This window comes from Lithobates pipiens, unplaced genomic scaffold, assembly GCF_037356315.1.
Source record: "Lithobates pipiens isolate NorthernLeopardFrog02 unplaced genomic scaffold, aLitPip1_a1.2 Scaffold_18, whole genome shotgun sequence".
Lineage (NCBI taxonomy): Eukaryota > Metazoa > Chordata > Amphibia > Anura > Ranidae > Lithobates > Lithobates pipiens.
The window spans coordinates 613,559,354-613,580,071 of NW_027507758.1; positions in this window are offsets into that span (position 1 = coordinate 613,559,354).

The following is a 20,718-nucleotide window of genomic DNA, read 5'->3' on the forward strand; positions in this document are numbered from 1 at the left end:
GCTGTAGAAAGCCAGGTAGATGGCTGCTTGAAGGACCAGGCTGAATTTAGCCAAAAGGGGAATGTGACAGGATGAAAGACATGTCTCGGAATATGGCGCTGGTGACGGGTAGCCGTTTGATACTGATTTGGGGTCATTGCCTGTGAATACCACACAACATGGTCTTGACCGTATGGGCGGCGAACAAGACGGTTTGTTAGGATCTCATAAGGGGATGAAATACTGGATGTCAGCTGAGTGGGATCTAAGGTATTGTGTGACAATGCCAACTGTGTGCGGTGGCATAATATGAAGACCAGGATGTGATGGAGAACTCTTGGTATTGCTCTGGGGTTTGAGGCTAGTAACCTGACATAGAACCTCTAGGCTGTCCGGTAGGCCTTCAGGGTGTTGTGAGATAGTGAAAGATTAATAAGGCAGGTAGCGTCGTGAAAGTGTTGTTTGAATCCGAGGTTAGCTACGACCAGTGTGGGATAAGAGACATGGTCGGGTCGGTTCCAGGTTCCTGCAAAAAATAACGAAGCAAAGTTAACGGGTAGTGCGTCGGCCAGATTATTGCATTTGTCTGGGATATGGACGCATAGGACGTTAGATTGGTGCTGTGGGGATAGTGGCACCAGCCTGCACAGGAAGGCCACGATGGCCAGCTACTAGGACCTCCTTTATTGGTTTATTGGCTTGGTTGTCTGTGGCGAACGTCACTGTTTGTCCTGCCCAGTTGTTGCACCAGACTTGAGCTGCTGCGACAATGGGGTAGAGGTCGAACAAAGAGGAGGACTAACTGAACCCAGGAATCAAGAGGATTTCTGACGGCCATGGCCCTATAAACCCAATTTGACCAAAATTGAGGCGAGGACCTGTGGAGGCTGCGGTGACCATGACTACCTGAGATGAAGAGAGAGATGCTGAGGGAATACACATTGGCATGCCATTCCAATTTGTGAGAAATTCGACTCTCATGGGCAGATCTGCTATAGCTGGCACATCCTAATTTAAGGATTTAGTCAGGGTCTTTGCCTGGAAGAGAAACACTAAAAGATGGGAGGTAAAAGATCCCCTTGAGTCTGGCTGCTGCCTTGGCTGAAAATGAGCAGTGATAGTCAAAGGATGGGCACCCTGCGTACTTGTGACCTGCTGCGTGCAGATACGGGTCCAATTCTACCCTCCTGTTGGGGTTGCTCTGCCTAGCATGTCTCTGACTGTCCCCAAGGCCCGCACAAACTCTGTGACAGTGAGCTTGCGATTAAGTAAAGGGTCTCTGGTCTTCAGGATGACGGAGACATCTCCCTGCGAATATGATTTGTTCTAGGCCAAGTTGTGTACTGCTATGAGGAGGGATGCTAAGTTAACGTCGTTGTCATCCAAGATGTCCTCCTAGATGCCCTGCTAGGACAAGGTGTGCAGGGAAGACGATGGTGCAGAAGTTGGGTGTATCTGTAAGTGAAGGTACGGGAATGACGGTGGTGACTGGAACTGGTAGGGGCATGGCTGGGCGTACCTCCAGGGCTGTCACTCTGCTTGGACTTCGGCGACTGCTGCTGACAGTGTGGTTACCCAGGAGTGCAGCTGAGTAGTCGCAAAGAAGATAGACTGAAGTGGTGCCTGGAAGGGCTGCCACTGGTGGTGGAAACAGTAGCCTAAAGGCTTGGTTTCCTGGCTGCAGCAGGGTAGGATTTACTCCTGCGACACCGTTCTGTTATGAGTTTATATATATTTTTTTTTTGTTTTTTTTTTTGTTTTGTTTATTTATTTTTTTATTGGTCCAAGCTCTTGTGAGACTAAACCGCCGCTTGCTGAGCCCGAAAAGGGTGATTGCAGGGCTGAGGCAAAGTCCTCACTGTCTGCCTGCGACATGGCGTCAACTAAAAGCAAGGGGGGGTATGTTTGAGGTAAGTTGCAAAGGTAGGAGCGGATAGTTGCGTTGGGTAGATAAGATGAAAGGCGGAAGGAAACAAGAAGAATAGGACAAGGAACGACAGCCATAGTGACAGTTGGTTTGCGCTCGAGCGCTGTTGAGTGTGACTTTAGAAAACTCAAAAGAATGCGTAACAACCGAGGTGAGCCAGGAGGTGACTGGCTAGGTAACCGATAGCTCGGGTGTCAGTCTGTGCTCGGCACAGACTAATGAACCAGAGCGCCCCAGGGCGGACTGGGGTGGGTAGCTGAAGTCTGGTATACTAAGTAGGAATGTTGCGATCTGTAGTTAATTGACGTGGGTTCGGTCTACTAATGCTTGCACTGCCAGCAAGTATGGAGATTAGGCGACCTTGTCTGCGTATTGAAGGCTTGTGCTTCGAAAACAGAGTGAAGTGCACAGAAGTATGTGACAGTTGCTAACGCCTCAGGAGCAGGTCAAATTCTGTATGTGAAGTAAAAATATGTAGTGAAAGAGTGTTTAAGAGAAAGGGGGAATCCCATTGAACTACACACCTGACTTTATGCCCTAGTTGTGAAGTCGACTGGTTGGTGGTCGAGAACTGAGTTGACCGGGAGCCTGTAGTAAGGTGACATGAGAATTTCGTTTTTGACGATGGGGATTGCAAAGAGCTGTTTGGGGCAAAGCTGGCCCCCTGGTGAAGATGCAAGCCCTCGACAATGTTTTTTTTTTTTTTTTTTGGGAGATACTGTCCAAACCTGGTGCAGGGTGGACTAACTGGTGTTCTAACTGGCCTAAAAGGGGAAAGCGACAGAGAAAACGATGAGCAGCCGTGTTGCTACTGGAGACGATGAGTGGCAGTTTGAGCCATTTGCTGAAATGCTTGCAGCGATTGCAAGGAAGCGGCCTTATTTGAATTATAAATTGAATTATGAGGTGAGAATGAATGAATGAGGTGAACAGCTGTGTTGCTACTGGAGACGATGAGTGGCCGTATTAAGCTATTGCAGAGATGCTTGCAGCGATTTGCAAGAAAGCAGCTTTATTTGAATCTATAAATTTAATTATAAGTGTGTAGGTATGAGGTGAACAGCAGTGTTGCTACTGGAGACGATTGGCAGTTTTGAGCCAAATGCAGAAAAGACTTGCAGCGATTGCAAGAACGCAGCTTTGTTGAAAGGCGAAAGAAAGGTTATAGAGGAAATGTGATTATGTAGGAATGACCGTGCGCAATACTGAGCAAATTGGTGGAGAGAATTGTGTACGATCATGTATGGATAGACTGAGAAGGTCAAATGTAAGTACTGCTGAATTCGTACAGTCGATGTGACTAGTTTGAACTGGGCTATAGCTATGGAATAGTCTGCGAAAGATTTGACTCATTTGACTCGGTGATGTAACAGGATTAGGCTTGGTTGTTAGAGTTGCGTTTGGCAAGGACTGGAATCGTTGCGCCGACGCTGCGACTAAACTCGAATCCTCCGTAGATGCGACTGAGAGGCTCGTATATGGGATCCGACCGTATCGCTGAGGATATGGCTGGGTTCGGATTGATTGAATTGTGATGGTGGTTGAAGGGGCTGGTGATTGTCAATGATCCAAAACATAGAAGCGAAGTTGCGACTAGATTCGAAACGGCCGTAGATGCGAGGTGACTACAGGGCTCGTATGACAGATCTGCCCGTGTTGCAGATGATATGGCTGGGTTTGAATCGACTAAATGGTGATGGCGGTTGAAGGGGCTTGTGACTGCCAAGGATCCGAAACATAGAAGCGAAGTTGCGACTAGATTTCAAATCGGCCGTAGATATGAGGTGACTACGGGGCTCGTATGACAGATCTGACCGTATTGCTGATGATATGGCTGGGTTCGAATCAACTAAATGGTGATGACGGTTGAAGGGGCTTGTGATTGCCGAGGATCCGAAACATAGAAGCGAAGTTGCGACTAGATTTCGAATCGGCCGTAGATGCGAGGTGAGTAAGGGGCTTGAATGTCGGATTTGACCGCATCGACCGTGAAGTGATCGGCTCGAGTAAACCCGCGTTGGGTAGAAAGGATGAAATACATGAAAGATGACATAGACTTACGGTGGCGTAAGTGCGACTTTGCAAAACGAACATGATAAGGTAACTATTGGAGTTTAGAAGAGCGGTAACAACAAAGTCCTACCTGCGACAGCGAGTGTGTAGCGGTCCGAGCGTGGGACAATCGATGAAGATATACGACCGATCTCGAAGGTACAACTACGTGGACATGCAGTGAGTTGGCAGAGTCAGCCTCTGCAATGCATTTGACACGAATCAGCTCAAAAATGTATGAGATGAATCTGATATAAATTGGCAGTAAGGAGTATCTGATACGAATTGGTTGTAGAGTGTATGCCCTTCCTTACTGTGAAACCAAACACTTATCAACCACCCATCCCCCCGGGCTAGTCAAGTGCAGGTAAGACATCAGGTGGGTTTAGTTACACCCCAATCAGCCACAGAAACCCATACAAACAATACCTGTTTATCTCAAAAAAGGATGAGAACAGTGAATTTTATAACCAGTGAAGCCTATGGCGAGTGATAACGAGGAACAACTGATAGCGACTCGGCTGTGCCGAACAACGTCGGGACATGAGTGTCAACAACTCAGAGGTAGGTTTTGCAAAAGGGGTGCAGGATAGTAAGCATGATAAGCCGCAAGTTTGCACATGATATGAAAAGATTCGGATACTACTTATCTGCGACCATGAGCGGGAACCGCCGACGAAGACCACGAATGAAGAAGCCGAAGTGCATCTACGATTGGACACACAGATAGACGACCGTGAGGGAGCTGAGAAGAGTCGGCCCCTTGATGTGCAGTACCTTGCACTGGAACCGACACAGACCGTTGTGGGTGGTCTGATTATATACCCTCCGGGCTCCTCCCATAATTACGGGCCACCATACTGGCCCTCTTATATATATATATATATATATATATATATATATTAAAATATATATATATCTGTATGTAGAGTCGGCTCCTGAAGAGCACGCGCTATGCGTTTTTTCGAAAGTTAAAATTGCCTAAACTGCAGTTTGGTTTGGGTACAATTATCTAAATTGGGCCCCGGTATCAGTCTGACTGGACTGTGAGATGTTCAGCCTGGCCACAGGGGGCACTGTCTCTTCTGGCAGGCATGGAACTTTGGTCTGGTCAGGTCCTTAAGTTACTCTCTCTCGAAGCCCGCCCAGTGGGAGTGGCGCTCTCGCTGTGCTTAAGATGCGGATGTCACGTGGTTCAGGGTTCCTGTCCAGTATTATGTGCTGACTACATGGTCCTAGTCCTCCTGACCAGCCCCCAGGAAGGCTATGGCTTGGGATACGGATCCGCCTGACTTTAATATCTCGGGGCTGGCAAGCCCGAGTCAGGGAAACTAAAAAGGAGGATTCTGAGGTGGTTGGGTGCCATCTCAGGTTCGGGAGAGACCCAGTGACTTCAAGCATTCCAGGGGACTCTTCAGAAGAACACCACGTACGGGTTGGTTTTCTTAGCAAGAGCCTAGAAGGGCTGAAGTAACTGAGAGAATCCGGTCTTGTGGATATCGCCAAGCAGGCTGAAAGATCCAGCTATCCTACAAGTGTTCTCAAGCTTAGTTTTCCTACGTGTTCTACAACAACGTCTGTGGCAGAGACTTTATCTTGTATGTTCTACAACAAAGTCTGTGGCAGAGACTTGTTCCTGAGTAAGCACCAAGTTGGCTGCTAGGCCTTGTGAGAGAGGGACTGTCCAACCTGAGTGATCATCCAGTTGCGAAAGGCTATTCTCTGGATGCAGTCAAAGTAAGTAAGTTCTTCAATTTTTTTTTTTACTTTGACACTTTGACGTGGCGTACACACGACCAGACTTTTTGACAGCAAAGGTCTGACGGAACGAGTCCGTTGGACAATTTGATGGTGTGTGGGCTCCATCAGACCTTTGCTTGCCAAAAATCCGGCAGACTTTAGAAATAGAACATGTTTTAAATTTTCCTACCGGAACTCGACCAGACCGAGAAATCCATTCGTGTGTATGCTAGTCCGACGGACAAAAACCGACACTAGGGCAGCTATTGGCTACTGGCTATGAACTTCCTTATTCTAGTCCGGTTGTACGTCATCACGTTCGAATCTGTCGGACTTTGGTGTGATTGTGTTTGACATTCGGAAAGTCAGTCGGAACTCCACTGAAAGTACCTCGGAAAGACCAGCGGACCTAGTCCATCGAAAAGTCCGCTCGTGTGTACACGGCATAAGAGTACCTGAACTTCCTTTCCAACCCTCTGATCTCAAGTTGAAAGACAGGGAGTCCCGCAGCTAGCATCCACTAGGGGGAGGTAGGCGCAGGGACGGCATGACATGTGCTGGACTGCACAGTCGCCGTTTTTAGGGGAGGTGTGGCCGCTTTAAGAACATGGGGTGGGCGGAGCCAGGGGGCGGAGCCACGGCGGCCATCTCGTGCCAGCAAGGGGCAGTGATAGCAGTTGCAGAGCGGAGGAGGAAGGAATCTGACGTACCCTCCCGCTCTGTGGTCCCAGGTTCCAAGATGGCGGCGGCGGACTTTCTGGCTCAATTGCGCTCGGCTCTGGATACCCAGGGCGCCGGATGGCTCCAGCAGCAGATAGCGGCCATGGCGGCGGACGGAGGTGCGGCGGCCGGCGGGGGAGACGTGATGGCACCTCGGGCGCGGCGTTCTCGGCCGCCCGAGCGGTGCAGCCCGGATGTCGGTCCGGGGGGCCCCTTGGGAGCTGCTACTGGGATGGATTGGAAGGGAATCGGAGCGGTGGCTCACCCCCAGCTGCAGGACACCCCAGCCTCCACCCCACCGGGGTCGGGAGCGGCAGGTACGCCACGAGGGGGGCGAGGAGGAGGGGCCCAGACACAGCAGTGGAGGAGGCCAGCTTGTCCCAGGTTTCCCCCCCCCCCACCAGCCCAGCGTAGATGTTTGGGGCGCAGCGCAGACGCCAGAAGGACAGGGGCGGCAGGCACATCACGTCAGCGAGGGCAGGATGCTCAGCGGGTGGGGGGCCGGGCGGCAGATGCGCCCCCCAGTCCCAGCATAGGCAGCAGCCAGCGGAGGGGTGGCCAGGGGGTGGTGCGGCCATCCGGTACGAGAGGAGGAGCGGAAGGCAGTCGGCCTGGACGGCAGGATCCGGTGGGTCAGCGGGTGGGGGTCCGGGCCTCAGGAACGGCCCCCAGCCCTCGGCAGAGCGAACCTGGGCCGAGGAGTGGCCAGAGGGCCAGCGAGGTGGTCATGGAGTCGCAGGACGGTGGGAGTCGGCTGGTCCGGAGACGCAGGGGCGTGTCGCCTAGGCGGGAGAGCGGGGCTGGCGGGCGGAGGAGTAGGGCCTCTCTTCCACAGCGCACCAGACCCCAGGATGAAGGAGCCGGCTCGTCAGGGAATCACACTCCGCGCCAACAGCATGTGGTCGCAGACGGGAGGTCCGAAGGCGAACTGTCGGAGTCGGAGGGAGAAGGTGATCGTGGTCGGTCGTCTCCGTTGGGTCCGATGTCGGCGGCTGTGAGGCCCGGTCCTGGGCAGCCTGGTGAGTGCACATCTTCTGTTTCCATTACATCTTTGTTGCATGACTTGCTTGCGCGGGGTAGTTCACGTGGGAGCGACGGGGCTGGGGGTGCGGAAGTAGCCCCCCGGCGTCGGGAGTGGAGGACGCGCGTATGGAGCAGAGCGCCATGGGGGGGTCTGCTCTTGGGGCTCAAGGAGCTGGTTAGGAAGTTCGATCAAGGGGCGGGTGGTCCGGCACAGGCATGGCGCCCGGCGGCTGAATCGGCCGCTAACGCAGTGGCGACCAGGGTGCTGGCACCCACGGGCGCTTCGGGGGCGCCTGCCGAGCTGCCGGCCAGCTCGAGTGCGGTCGGGGAGGCGGATAAGGCGCCTGAGAAGGTCACGGATGCGGTGAGGATGGCGGATGCAGCAAGAAGCGAGGTCTACGTCTGCTTTGAGGGCCCGTTAGGAGCGCATCTGAAGACGGAGGTGAAGGAGAAGATTTGGAAAGGTGAGTATATTGAGATCTTCACCCTGCTGCCACTGGAGAAGTTCAACCTGGACAGGTTGAAGCCCGAGGAGAGGAAGAAGGAGGACGAGGAGAAACGTAGGTATCGGTTGATCCCTCGTACCTTTGCTAACTGGCTGCAGGCATTCGCCATTTTGGCCAGCGTGGTGGGGGAAAAAGCTCCGGAACACTGTTCCGCGCTGTTTGTGTACTTGGAAGCCATCAGTGAGGCGCATAGGACTTACGGTGGGACGGCTTGGCTTCGGTACGACGAGCAATTCAGGCAGAGGATGGCAGTCCGACCGTCGCTTCGCTGGGACCATAAGGACATCAGCCTATGGATGAAGTTGATGACGGCGGCGCGGGCTCCTAACCAGTTTTTTCAGTCGGGGGTCGGAGGTTCAGCTACCTCAGGGCAACCGACCGAAAAACGTTGGGGTTTCTGCTGGCAGTTTAACGATGGCTCCTGCAAGTTTGGGGCTAACTGCCGATTCAAGCACACTTGTTCGGGCTGCGGGGGATCCCACGCTCTGTCGAAGTGTTTCCGCAAAGGGAAGGGGCGTCCCGGAGATCTTGCAAACAAGAGGGGCGACTCCGGTGCGGGTGGCAAGGATGCTACCTTTTCTGCGTAGATATCCGGACCAGGTTGGGGCCCGTCTGCTGGCAGACGGCTTTACATACGGTTTCAAGATCCCTTGTTCGCTTGCAACCGTCCCGCCTTTGGCACAAAACTTGAAGTCTGCGTTGCAGCACTCGGCGGTTGTCACCGAAAAATTGGGGAAGGAAGTTGCGTTAGGCCGCATGGCTGGCCCTTTTCCGACGGCGCCCCTTCCGGATCTGGTGGTCTCGCCACTGGGGGTTGTGCCAAAGAAGGAGCCCAATAAGTTTCGGTTGATTCACCACCTGTCCTTCCCGAAAGGGGCTTCCGTCAATGATGCCATTGCCCCGGAGGAGTGTGCGGTGTCATACACCTCTTTTGATGCGGCAGTGTCGTGGGTTCGGCGCTACGGGCAAGGGGCTATGATGGCTAAATCGGACATCGAACCGGCTTTTCGGCTTCTGCCGGTGCACCCGGATAGCTTTCGGCTGTTAGGCTGTATGTGGGGGGGGGGATTCTACGTCGATCGGTGCCTGCCGATGGGGTGTTCGATTTCGTGCGCCTTTTTCGAACAGTTTAGCTCCTTCTTGGAATGGGCTGTTCGGGAGGTGTCGGGTATCAACTCAGTCATCCACTATCTGGATGATTTTTTGTGCATTGGCCCGGCACGCACCAACGTTTGTGCGGTTCTGTTGGGGACTCTGCAACACTTGGCGGGGCGCTTTGGGGTTCCGTTGGCTCTGGAAAAGACGGAGGGCCCCACGGATTGCATAGTGTTCTTGGGGATCGTGATCGATTCGGTGAAGATGGAGTGCAGGTTGCCGGCGGACAAGCTCGAGCAGCTGCAGGCAGAAATTCGTGGGACCATGGGTGTGAGGAAGGTGCAACTACGGCGGTTGCAGTCGCTCCTTGGTAAACTGAATTTTGCATGTAGGATTATGCCGATGGGGCGGGTGTTTTGCCGCCGGCTGGCGGCCGCTACCGCTGGCGTCCGGGCCCCCACGCATTACGTGACCCTTACGCGGGACCATAGGGAGGACTTGAAGGTTTGGCAGGGGTTCTTGGAGTCCTTTAATGGCAGGGCGCTTTGGATGTCCGGTCCAATCAGCAATGGGGATCTTGAGTTGTTTACCGATGCGGCGGGGTCCACGGGTTTTGGGGCCATCTTTAAGGGCCAATGGTGCGCCGCTCCCTGGCCAGTTGAATGGGCCGAGGCGGGGTTGCTGAAGAACTTGGTTCTACTGGAATTGTTCCCCATCGTGGTGGCAGTGGAGCTGTGGGGGGAGGCATTCAGAAATATGAAAGTTAGGTTTAACTGTGATAACTTGGGAGTGGTGCAGGTGGTCAATCGGCTGACGGCGGCCTCCGGGCCGGTGGTCAGGCTTCTACGACACCTGGTATTGCGGTGTCTACAGGCGAATGCTTTCATTTATGCTGTGCACTTGCCCGGGGTGGAGAACACAATGGCTGACGCTCTGTCTCGTTTTCAGTGGGACAGATTTCGGGGACTGGCGCCAGCGGCGGAGCGTCAAGGGATCGACTGCCCCACTTAATTGTGGGGCATTGCGCTGGAGTAGCAGAGAGGTGGATTCAGCAGTCGGTGAGCGCGGCTACCTGGAGGGCCTACGCGACGGTATGGCAAGAGTGGTCGGCTTGCCTGGAGGTTATCGGCATGGCCCCGGGCGACGCGGGCATGGCTCAGGCGGTCTTTTATTTTCTGAGTGGGGCTATGGATAGAGGAGTGTCGGCGGCCACGATCGACCGGAAGCTGTCAGCTTTGGCTTTCTTATTCAAGTGGCAGGGGCAACGGGATCATACGAAGGAGTTTTGGTTGCGGCAAGCGGTCAAGGGTTACAGGAGGGCGCACAAGAGTAGGGATGGGAGAAGGCCTGTTTCTTTTGGCCTCCTTCAAGGGTTGTGCCGGGCGGTGGCCGGGGTCTGCAGTTCAGTTTATGAACAGGCGCTCTTTAGGGCAGCATTCGCCCTTGCTTTCTTTGGTGCATTGAGGGTGGGTGAATTGGTTAGCCAGTCAAGAAAAACGGCAGGGGGTTTGGCGCGGGGGGATGTAGAGCTGGGCCAGGACAGGGTTCGCATCTGGATCCGTCGGTCCAAGACTGATCAAACCGGGAAGGGGGTTGCTGTGGAAGTGGCTGGGATTGCAGAAGGCGATATTTGCCCGGTGAAGGCAGTGGACAGATTTCTGGCTGTGCGACCGAAGGTCGCGGGCCCCTTTTTCATTCATTTGGATGGCTCTTCACTGTCCAAGTTTCAGTTTGTAGCGGTTTTCCGGAAGTGCGTGCGGGCATCCGGTTTCGACCCGCTGAATTTTTCTTCCCATTCCTTTAGGATCGGGGCGGCTACAGAGGCTTCCAGGGCTGGTTTGGGTTCTGCGGCGGTCAGGAGGATTGGGAGGTGGGATTCTGATCGTTTTAGATTATATGTCCGCCCGCACTGGTTGGGGTGAGTGAGCGGGTTGGGGACTGGGTAGGGGTGGTGGGGTATGCTTTCGCAGGGTGTGAGCCGTTCTAACCCCCCCCCCCCCCTTTTTTCTTTCCTATTTTGTTTTTGTCGTTTACAGGTTATGAAGTTGGTCTGGTGTGGATACTGGGCCATTCTTTTGTGTTCTGGGGTGCGAAGAGGGCCGACATTCGGCCGAACGGCAGACAACTCCGCATACCTAGGCAGGAGGCCCAAGTACGGTGGATTGGGGTTCCGGGCATGCGGTGGAACAGGGTCTTAGGAGAAGTCCGTAGATTCGCCAGACTGGACAGGCCTCCGAATGTTCTGTTGTTTCATGTTGGGGGCAATGACATGGGGGCTAGGTCTATGAGGCAACTGATCCGGGACATCAAGTGTGATTTTCTGCGGTTACAATCAGATTACCCGGGAATGGTCATGGTCTGGTCGGATATGGTGGGCAGATCTTCCTGGCGTTGGGCGTTGTCTGATAAAAAGGTTGACAGGGCCAGGGTAAAAGTTAATAAAGAAGTCAGCAGGTTCTTCATCAAAAATGGGGGCCTGGCTATCCGCCATAGGGAGTTGGAAATTGACACCTGGCGGTATTTGCGGAGTGACGGAGTCCACTTGAATGATGTGGGTACTGATATATGGTCTCTGGGCCTTCAGGACGGCATTCAACGTGGACTGTGCGTGTGGAGGTGCTCGAAAGGGTAAGGGGTTACCCCTTTCGGGCTGTGGCGGTTCAGGGGTCTTTAGATGAAGAATTGAGGTACAGGTAAAAAGGCCTGTTGTACCCATCCATGGGATGGGAGTGGTTGTAGGTACTTCCAGGTTACGAGGGTTTAACCTGGAAGGGTTTAAAACGGGTAGGTCACTGCTACAGTTGGTTATTGCCTCCGAGACAGGGGTTGCCGTCTGGAGGTCAAAAGGTTACAGTTGAAGTTATAGGCAGTGACCAATTTGATGTTGGGATGCTACGTACCCATGACCCCTTGGAAAGGCTGGGAAAGTTATTTTCGTATTTAATGTTGGTATTTATTAAAGATTATATTTTGGTTAATAATAAAAAGTTTAGGCCTGATGGCCATTTACTCCAAAATCTGTCCAGTCATTTTTTAAGAGACAAGGTTGGGAGGGGGCGGGAAGCCGGGTTTAAGGTTACGAGGTATATAGATACAACACTGGGTTGAGTCCTACAAATGTCATGTTCAATTGTCTGAGTTCTGCAAATAAAATCCATTCAAGTGGATCTAGTGTCAGTCTCAACTTACTGGGCCAATTACCACGGGACATCCCCTAGACGTGCAACAAGGAGAGCGGAAGGTAACGGTAGCCTAAAAATAACCAGCAGCTCCTTCGGGGGTTAGTGCTACAATATATATATATATATATATATATATATATATATATATATATATTACTTTGCAAAGGTATTCAACCCCTTGGCATTTTTTGTGTTTTGTTGCCCCACAACCTGGAATTAACATGGATTGTTTGAGGATTTGCATCATTTAGTTTACACAACTTTGAAGATTTTTTTAAATTATTTTTTATTGTGAAGCAAAGAATAAATAGGACAAAATAACAGTAAGGGCCGGTTCACACAGCGAGGCGATGCGAGGCGACACGGCTCGCCTCGCCTCGCTCCCGCAAGTCGCCCCCGTTCTGTACAATGGAACCGTTCTGAGAGGAGCGACTCGAGTCGCTCCGACTCAGAAATAAGGTTCCTGTACTACTTCGGGGCGACTTCGGGGGCGACTTGCATTGACTTCTATACAGAAGTCCTCTGCAAGTCGCCGCTGAGGTCCCCGCAGGTCGCGGCGAGGCAAGTCGGAGACGCCTCGCCGCGCCTCGCTGTGTGAACCGGCCCAAAGAGTCAATGTGCATAACTATTCACCCCCCTAAAGTCAATACTTTGTAGAGCCACCTTTTGCGGCTATCACAGCTCCAAGTCACTTTGGATAAGTCTCTATGAGTCCTGCCACATCTTACCGCTGGGATTATCGCCCATTCCTCCTTGCAAAACTGCTCCAGCTCCTTCGATTTGGATGGTTTGCGCTTGTGAACAGTAATCTTAACAGATTTTCTATTGGATTGAGGTCTGGGCTTTGACTAGGTCATTCGAACACATTTACATGTTTCCGCTTAAACCACTCAAGTGTTGGTTTAGCAGTGTGTTTGGGGTCATTGTTCTGCTGGAAGGTAAACCTCCATCCTAGCCTCAAATCACACACAGAGTGGTACAGGTTTTGCTCAAGAATATCCCTGTATTTAGCACCATCCATCTTTCCCTCAACTCTGACCAGTTTCCCAGTCCCAACTGCTGAAAAACATGCCCATAGCATGATGCTGCCACCACCATGTTTCACTGTGAGGATGGCGTTCTTTGGGTGATGTGATGTGTTGGGTTTGCGCCAGACATAGCGTTTTCTTTGGCCAAAAAATTCAATTTTAGTCTCATCAGACCAGAGTAACTTCCTCCATACATCAGACCAGAGCACCTTCCTCCATACATCAGACCAGAGGGCCTTCCTCCATACATCAGACCAGAGCACCTTCCTCCATACATCAGACCAGAGCCCCTTCCTCCATACATCAGACCAGAGCGCCTTCCTCCATACATCAGACCAGAGCGCCTTCCTCCATACATCAGACCAGAGCGCCTTCCTCCATACATCAGGCCAGAGCGCCTTCCTCCGTACATCACACCAGAGCGCCTTCCTCCATACATCACACCAGAGCGCCTTCCTCCATACATGAGACCAGAGCGCCTTCCTCCATACATGAGACCAGAGCTCCGTCCTCCATACATCAGACCCGAACACCTCCCTTCATACATCAGCCCAGAGCACCTTCCAACATACATCAGACCAGAGCGCCTTCCAACATACATCAGACCAGAGCGCCTTCCTCCATACATCAGACCAGAGCGCCTTCCTCCATACATGAGACCAGAGCGCCTTCCTCCATACATCAGACCAAAGCTCCTTCCTCCATACATCAGACCAGTGCACCTTCCTCCATACATCAGACCAGAGCGAATTCCTCCATACATCAGACCAGAGCGAATTCCTCCATACATCAGAGCACCTTCCTCCATACATCAGACCAGAGCTCCTTCCTCCACACATCAGACCAGAGCGCCTTCCTCCATACATCAGACCAGAGCACCTTCCTCCATACATCAGACCAGAGCTCCTTCCTCCATACATGAGACCAGAGCGCCTTCCTCCATACATCAGACCAGAGCTCCTTCCTCCATACATCAGACCAAAGCGCCTTCCTCCATACATCAGACCAGAGCTCCTTCCTCCATACATCAGACCAGATCACCTTCCTCCATACATCAGACCAGAGCGCCTTCCTCCATACATGAGACCAGAGTGCCTTCCTCCATACATCAGACCAGAGCTCCTTCCTCCATACATCAGACCAAAGCGCCTTACTCCATACATCAGACCAAAGCTCCTTCCTCCATACATCAGACCAGAGCACCTTCCTCCATACATCAGACCAGAGCACCTTCCTCCATACATCAGACCAGATCGCCTTCCTCCATACATCAGACCAGAGCTCCTTCCTCCATACATGAGACCAGAGTGCCTTCCTCCATACATCAGACCAGAGCTCCTTCCTCCATACATCAGACCAAAGCGCCTTCCTCCATACATCAGACCAGAGCACCTTCCTCCATACATCAGACCAAAGCTCCTTCCTCCATACATCAGACCAGATCGCCTTCCTCCATACATCAGACCAGAGCTCCTTCCTCCATACATCAGACCAAAACGCCTTCCTCCATACATCAGACCAGAGCTCCTTCCTCCATACATCAGACCAGATCGCCTTTCTCCATATATCAGACCAGAGCGCCTTCCTCCATACATCAGACCAGAGCGCCTTCCTCCATACATCAGACCAGAGCTCCTTCCTCCATACATCAGACCATAGTGCCTTCCTCCATACATCAGACCAGAGCGCCTTCCTCCATACATCAGACCAGAGCGCCTTCCTCCATACATCAGACCAGAGCGCCTTCCTCCATACATCACACCAGAGCGCCTTCCTCCATACATGAGACCAGAGCGCCTTCCTCCATACATGAGACCAGAGCTCTGTCCTCCATACATCAGACCCGAACACCTCCCTTCATACATCAGCCCAGAGCACCTTCCAACATACATCAGACCAGAGCGCCTTCCAACATACATCAGACCAGAGCGCCTTCCTCCATACATCAGACCAGAGCGCCTTCCTCCATACATGAGACCAGAGCGCCTTCCTCCATACATCAGACCAAAGCTCCTTCCTCCATACATCAGACCAGAGCACCTTCCTCCATACATCAGACCAGAGCGAATTCCTCCATACATCAGACCAGAGCGAATTCCTCCATACATCAGAGCACCTTCCTCCATACATCAGACCAGAGCTCCTTCCTCCACACATCAGACCAGAGCGCCTTCCTCCATACATCAGACCAGAGCACCTTCCTCCATACATCAGACCAGAGCTCCTTCCTCCATACATCAGACCAGAGCTCCTTCCTCCATACATCAGACCAGAGCTCCTTCCTCCATACATCAGACCAGAGCGCCTTCCTCCATACATCAGACCAGAGCTCCTTCCTCCATACATCAGACCAGAGCACCTTCCTCCATACATCAGACCAGAGCACCTTCCTCCATACATCAGACCAGAGCTCCTTCCTCCATACATCAGACCAGAGCTCCTTCCTCCATACATCAAACCAGAGCTCCTTCCTCCATACATCAGACCAGAGCTCCTTCCTCCATACATCAGACCAGAGCGCCTTCCTCCATACATCAGACCAGAGCGCCTTCCTCCATACATCACACCAGAGCGCCTTCCTCCATACATGAGACCAGAGCGCCTTCCTCCATACATGAGACCAGAGCTCCGTCCTCCATACATCAGACCCACACACCTCCCTTCATACATCAGCCCAGAGCACCTTCCAACATACATCAGACCAGAGCGCCTTCCAACATACATCAGACCAGAGCGCCTTCCTCCATACATCAGACCAGAGCGCCTTCCTCCATACATGAGACCAGAGCGCCTTCCTCCATACATCAGACCAAAGCTCCTTCCTCCATACATCAGACCAGAGCACCTTCCTCCATACATCAGACCAGAGCGAATTCCTCCATACATCAGACCAGAGCGAATTCCTCCATACATCAGAGCACCTTCCTCCATACATCAGACCAGAGCTCCTTCCTCCACACATCAGACCAGAGTGCCTTCCTCCATACATCAGACCAGAGCTCCTTCCTCCATACATCAGACCAAAGCGCCTTCCTCCATCCATCAGACCAAAGCTCCTTCCTCCATACATCAGACCAGAGCACCTTCCTCCATACATCAGACCAGAGCACCTTCCTCCATACATCAGACCAGATCGCCTTCCTCCATACATCAGACCAGAGCTCCTTCCTCCATACATGAGACCAGAGTGCCTTCCTCCATACATCAGACCAGAGCTCCTTCCTCCATACATCAGACCAAAGCGCCTTCCTCCATACATCAGACCAAAGCTCCTTCCTCCATACATCAGACCAGATCGCCTTCCTCCATACATCAGACCAGAGCTCCTTCCTCCATACATCAGACCAAAACGCCTTCCTCCATACATCAGACCAGAGCTCCTTCCTCCATACTTCAGACCAGATCGCCTTTCTCCATACATCAGACCAGAGCGCCTTCCTCCATACATCAGACCAGAGCGCCTTCCTCCATACATCAGACCAGAGCTCCTTCCTCCATACATCAGACCAGATCGCCTTTCTCCATACATCAGACCAGAGCGCCTTCCTCCATACATCAGACCAGATCACCTTCCTCCATACATCAGACCAGAGCGCCTTCCTCCATACATCAGACCAGAGCTCCTTCCTCCATACATCAGACCAGAGCACCTTCCTCCATACATCAGACCAGAGCACCTTCCTCCATACATCAGACCAGATCACCTTCCTCCATACATCAGACCAGAGCACCTTCCTCCATACATCAGACCAGAGCACCTTCCTCCATACATCAGACCAGAGCACCTTCCTCCATACATCAGACCAGAGCACCTTCCTCCATACATCAGACCAGAGCTCCTTCCTCCATACATTTTGGGAGTCTCCCACATTCCTTTTCGCAAACTCAAAACATGACATTTTGTTTTTTGCTGAAAGTAATGGTTTTCTTCTGGCCATAAAGCCCAACTCTATAGAGGGTATGGCTTATTGTGGTCCTATGTACAGATACTCCAGTCTCTGCTGTGGAACTCCGCAGCTCCTCCAGGGTTACAGTAGGCCTCTGTGCTGCCTTTCTGATTGATGCCCTCCTTGCCCGCTCCGTGAGTTTTGGTGTGCGGCCGTCTCTTGGCAGGTTTGCGGTTGTGCCATGTTCTTTCCATTTGGTTATGATAGAATTCATGGTGCTCCTAGGGATCATCAAAGATTTTGATATTTTTTTATAACCTAACCCTGACTTGTACTTCTCAATGACATTATCCCTTACTTGTATGGAGAGTTCCTTGGTCTTCATGGCAGTGTTTGGTTAGTGATGCCTCTTACTTAGATGTTGCAGCCTCTGGGGCCTTTCAAAAAGGTGTGTATATGTAATGACGGGTCATGTGACACTTAGATTGCACACAGGTGGGCATCATTTCACTAATTATGTGACTTCTGAAGGTAATGGGTTGCACTAGAGCCTTTTGTGGTCTTCACAACAATACATACACACATGTCATTTATCATTTTTTTATTTCTGAAAAATTGTTTTATGTATATATTTCTCTAATATTACTTCCTCAACTTAGACTATTGTGTTCTGATCCATCACATATAAGTCAGATTAAAAAAAACATTGAACTAAAGGCTGTAATGTAGGAAAAAAAATAAAAAAATAAAAATTATATATATATATATATATATATATATATATATATATATATATATATATATATATATATATATAATTATTTTTTTATTATTATTATTATTATTATTTACTTCATTGTCAAAAGTATTGGGACGCCTGCTTTGACACACACTTGAACTTTAATGACATTCCCAATCTTAGTCCCTAGCAGTCAATATTGAGTTGGCCCCCCCTTTGCAGCTATGACAGCTTCAACTCTTCTGGGAAGGCCGTCCACAAGGTTTAGGAGTGTGTCTATGGGAATGTGTGACCATTCTTCCAGAAGCGCATTTGTGAGGTCAGGCACTGATGTTGGATGAGAAGGCCTGGCATCACAGTCTCCTCTCTAATTCATCCCAAAGGTGTTCTATCGAGTTGAGGTCAGGACTCTCTGCAGGGCAGTCGGGTTCCTCCACCCCAAACTCGCTCATCCATGTCTTTATGGACCTTGCTTTGTGCACTGGTGTGCAGTCATGTTGGAACAAGAAGGGGCCATCCCAAAACTGTTCCCACAAAGTTGGGAGCGTGAAATGGTCCAAAATGTCTTGGTATGCTGACGCTTTAAGAGTTCCCTTAACAGGAACTAAGGGGCCAAGCCCAACCCCTGAAAAACAACCCCCACACCATAATCCCCCCTCCACCAAATGATTTAGACCAGTGCACAAAGCAATGTCCATAAAGATGAGCGAGTTTGGGGTGGAGGAACTTGACTGGCCTGCACAGAGTCCTGACCTCAACCCGATAGAGCTCCTTCAGGAAGAATTAGAGCAGACACTGTGAGCCAGGCATTCTCATCTAACATCAGTGCCTGACCTCATAAATGCTCTTCTGGAAGAATGGTCAAACATTCCCATAGACACACTCCTAAACATTGTAAACAGGCTTCCCAGAAGAGTTGAAGATGTTATAGCTGCAAAAGGTGGGCCAACTCAATACTGAACCCTACAGACTAAGACCGGGATGCTATTAAAGTTTATGTGTGTGTAAAGGAAGGTGTGCCAATACTTTTGGTAATATAGTGTTTCTATACACTCACAGGCCCCTTTATTAGGTACACCTGTTCAATTGCTTGGTAACCCAAATCAGCCAATCACATCGCAACTCAATGCATTTAGGCATCTAGACGTGGTAAAGACGACTTGCATAAGTTCAAACCGAGCATCAGAATGGGGAAGAAAGGGGATTTAAGTGACTTTGAACATGGCCTGGGATTTTCACACACAACCATCTCTCGGGTTTACAGAGAATAGTCAGAAAAAGAGAAAATATCCAGTGAGCGGGAATTGGAAGGAAGGAAAATGCCTTGTTGAGGTCAGAGGAGAATGGGCAGACTGGTTCCAGATGATAGAAAGGCAACAGTAACTCAAATAAACTGTCATTACAACCAAGGTATGAAGAATACCATCTCTGAACACACAACACATGGAACCTTGAAGCAGATGGGCTACAGCAGCAGACGACCACACCGGATGCCACTCCTGTCAGGTAACAACAGGAAACTGAGGCTACAATTCACACAGGCTCATCACTACATCAGTGTCACTGGTTCCCACAAAGTGTCTGTTAGTGTCAGACTATCGCAGTCCCGCTATAAGTTGCTGATCACCACCATTGCTAGTAAAAAAAAAAAACATAAATAGTTACAATATATATATATATATATATATATATATATATATATATATATATATTCTATAGTTTGTAGAAGCTATAATATTCACGTAAACCAATCAATATATGCATACTGGGATTTTTTTTTTTTTTTTTACCGAACATATGTAGAAGAATACATATTGGCTTAAATTTATGAAGAAATTCAATTTTTTTTTTTTATTTTTTTTTTTTATTGGATACGTTTTATAGCAGAAATTAATAAAATATTGTTTATTGTTTTCTGTCTTATTTCATTTATAGCGCAAAAAAAAAAAAAAGTTAAGATAAAATACCACCAAAAGGAAGCTCTATTTGTGGGGGAGGAAAAAAAATATATTTTTATTTTTCATAACTTCTTGCCGAGCAGCCTGCAGCAGAACGGCACAGCTGGGCGAAACAACGTTACCTTATGTCACTTCGCCTTTTGGCCACTAGAGGCGCTTGTGCACGCAGCCAATGCGAGTGCCCGGCAGGGGCTATGACCGTCGGGACTCCCGCGATCGTTTGGTGACCGGGTTCTCTCAGGGGAGAGGAGACAGATCGTGTGTTCGTACTGATTATGAACACTGATCTGTCATCTCTCCTCCCCTGTTTCCCCTGAAAATAAGACCTAGCGTGATTGTCGGTGATGGCTGCAATATAAGCCCTTCCCCCCCCCTTAATAAGCCCTAGTTAAAGTCCTTGTAGGTCTTATTTTCAGGGTAGGGCTTATTTTGGGGGAGAACAGGGTAGGGCTTATTTGGGGGGTAGGGCTTATATTGCAGCCATCACCAACAATCACTCTAGGGCCGCGTACACACGGGCGGACTGTCTGACGGACTTGGTCCGCTGAAACGTGTTTCAGCGGACAATCCGCTCGTGTGTGGGCTTCAGCGGACTTTTTCAGCGGACAGTCTGGCGGACTAAGTCTTTCGGAATTTCCGTAATATTGTCCGTCCAAACTTGGTTTCAGCGGACAGTCCGCTCGTGAGTAGGCAAGTTGGACGGACTAAGTATGGCGCATGCTCAGAAAGGATTTACACGGCTGAAGGTTGCATTGCAGTGTATTGGACGTCGTATTTCTAGTCCCGTCGTACGTGCTGTACACGTCATCGCGCAAGCTTTCAGCAGACTGTCTGTTCGTCGTGTGTGGTCAAGTCCGTTCATTCAAAAGTAGGACAGACTGT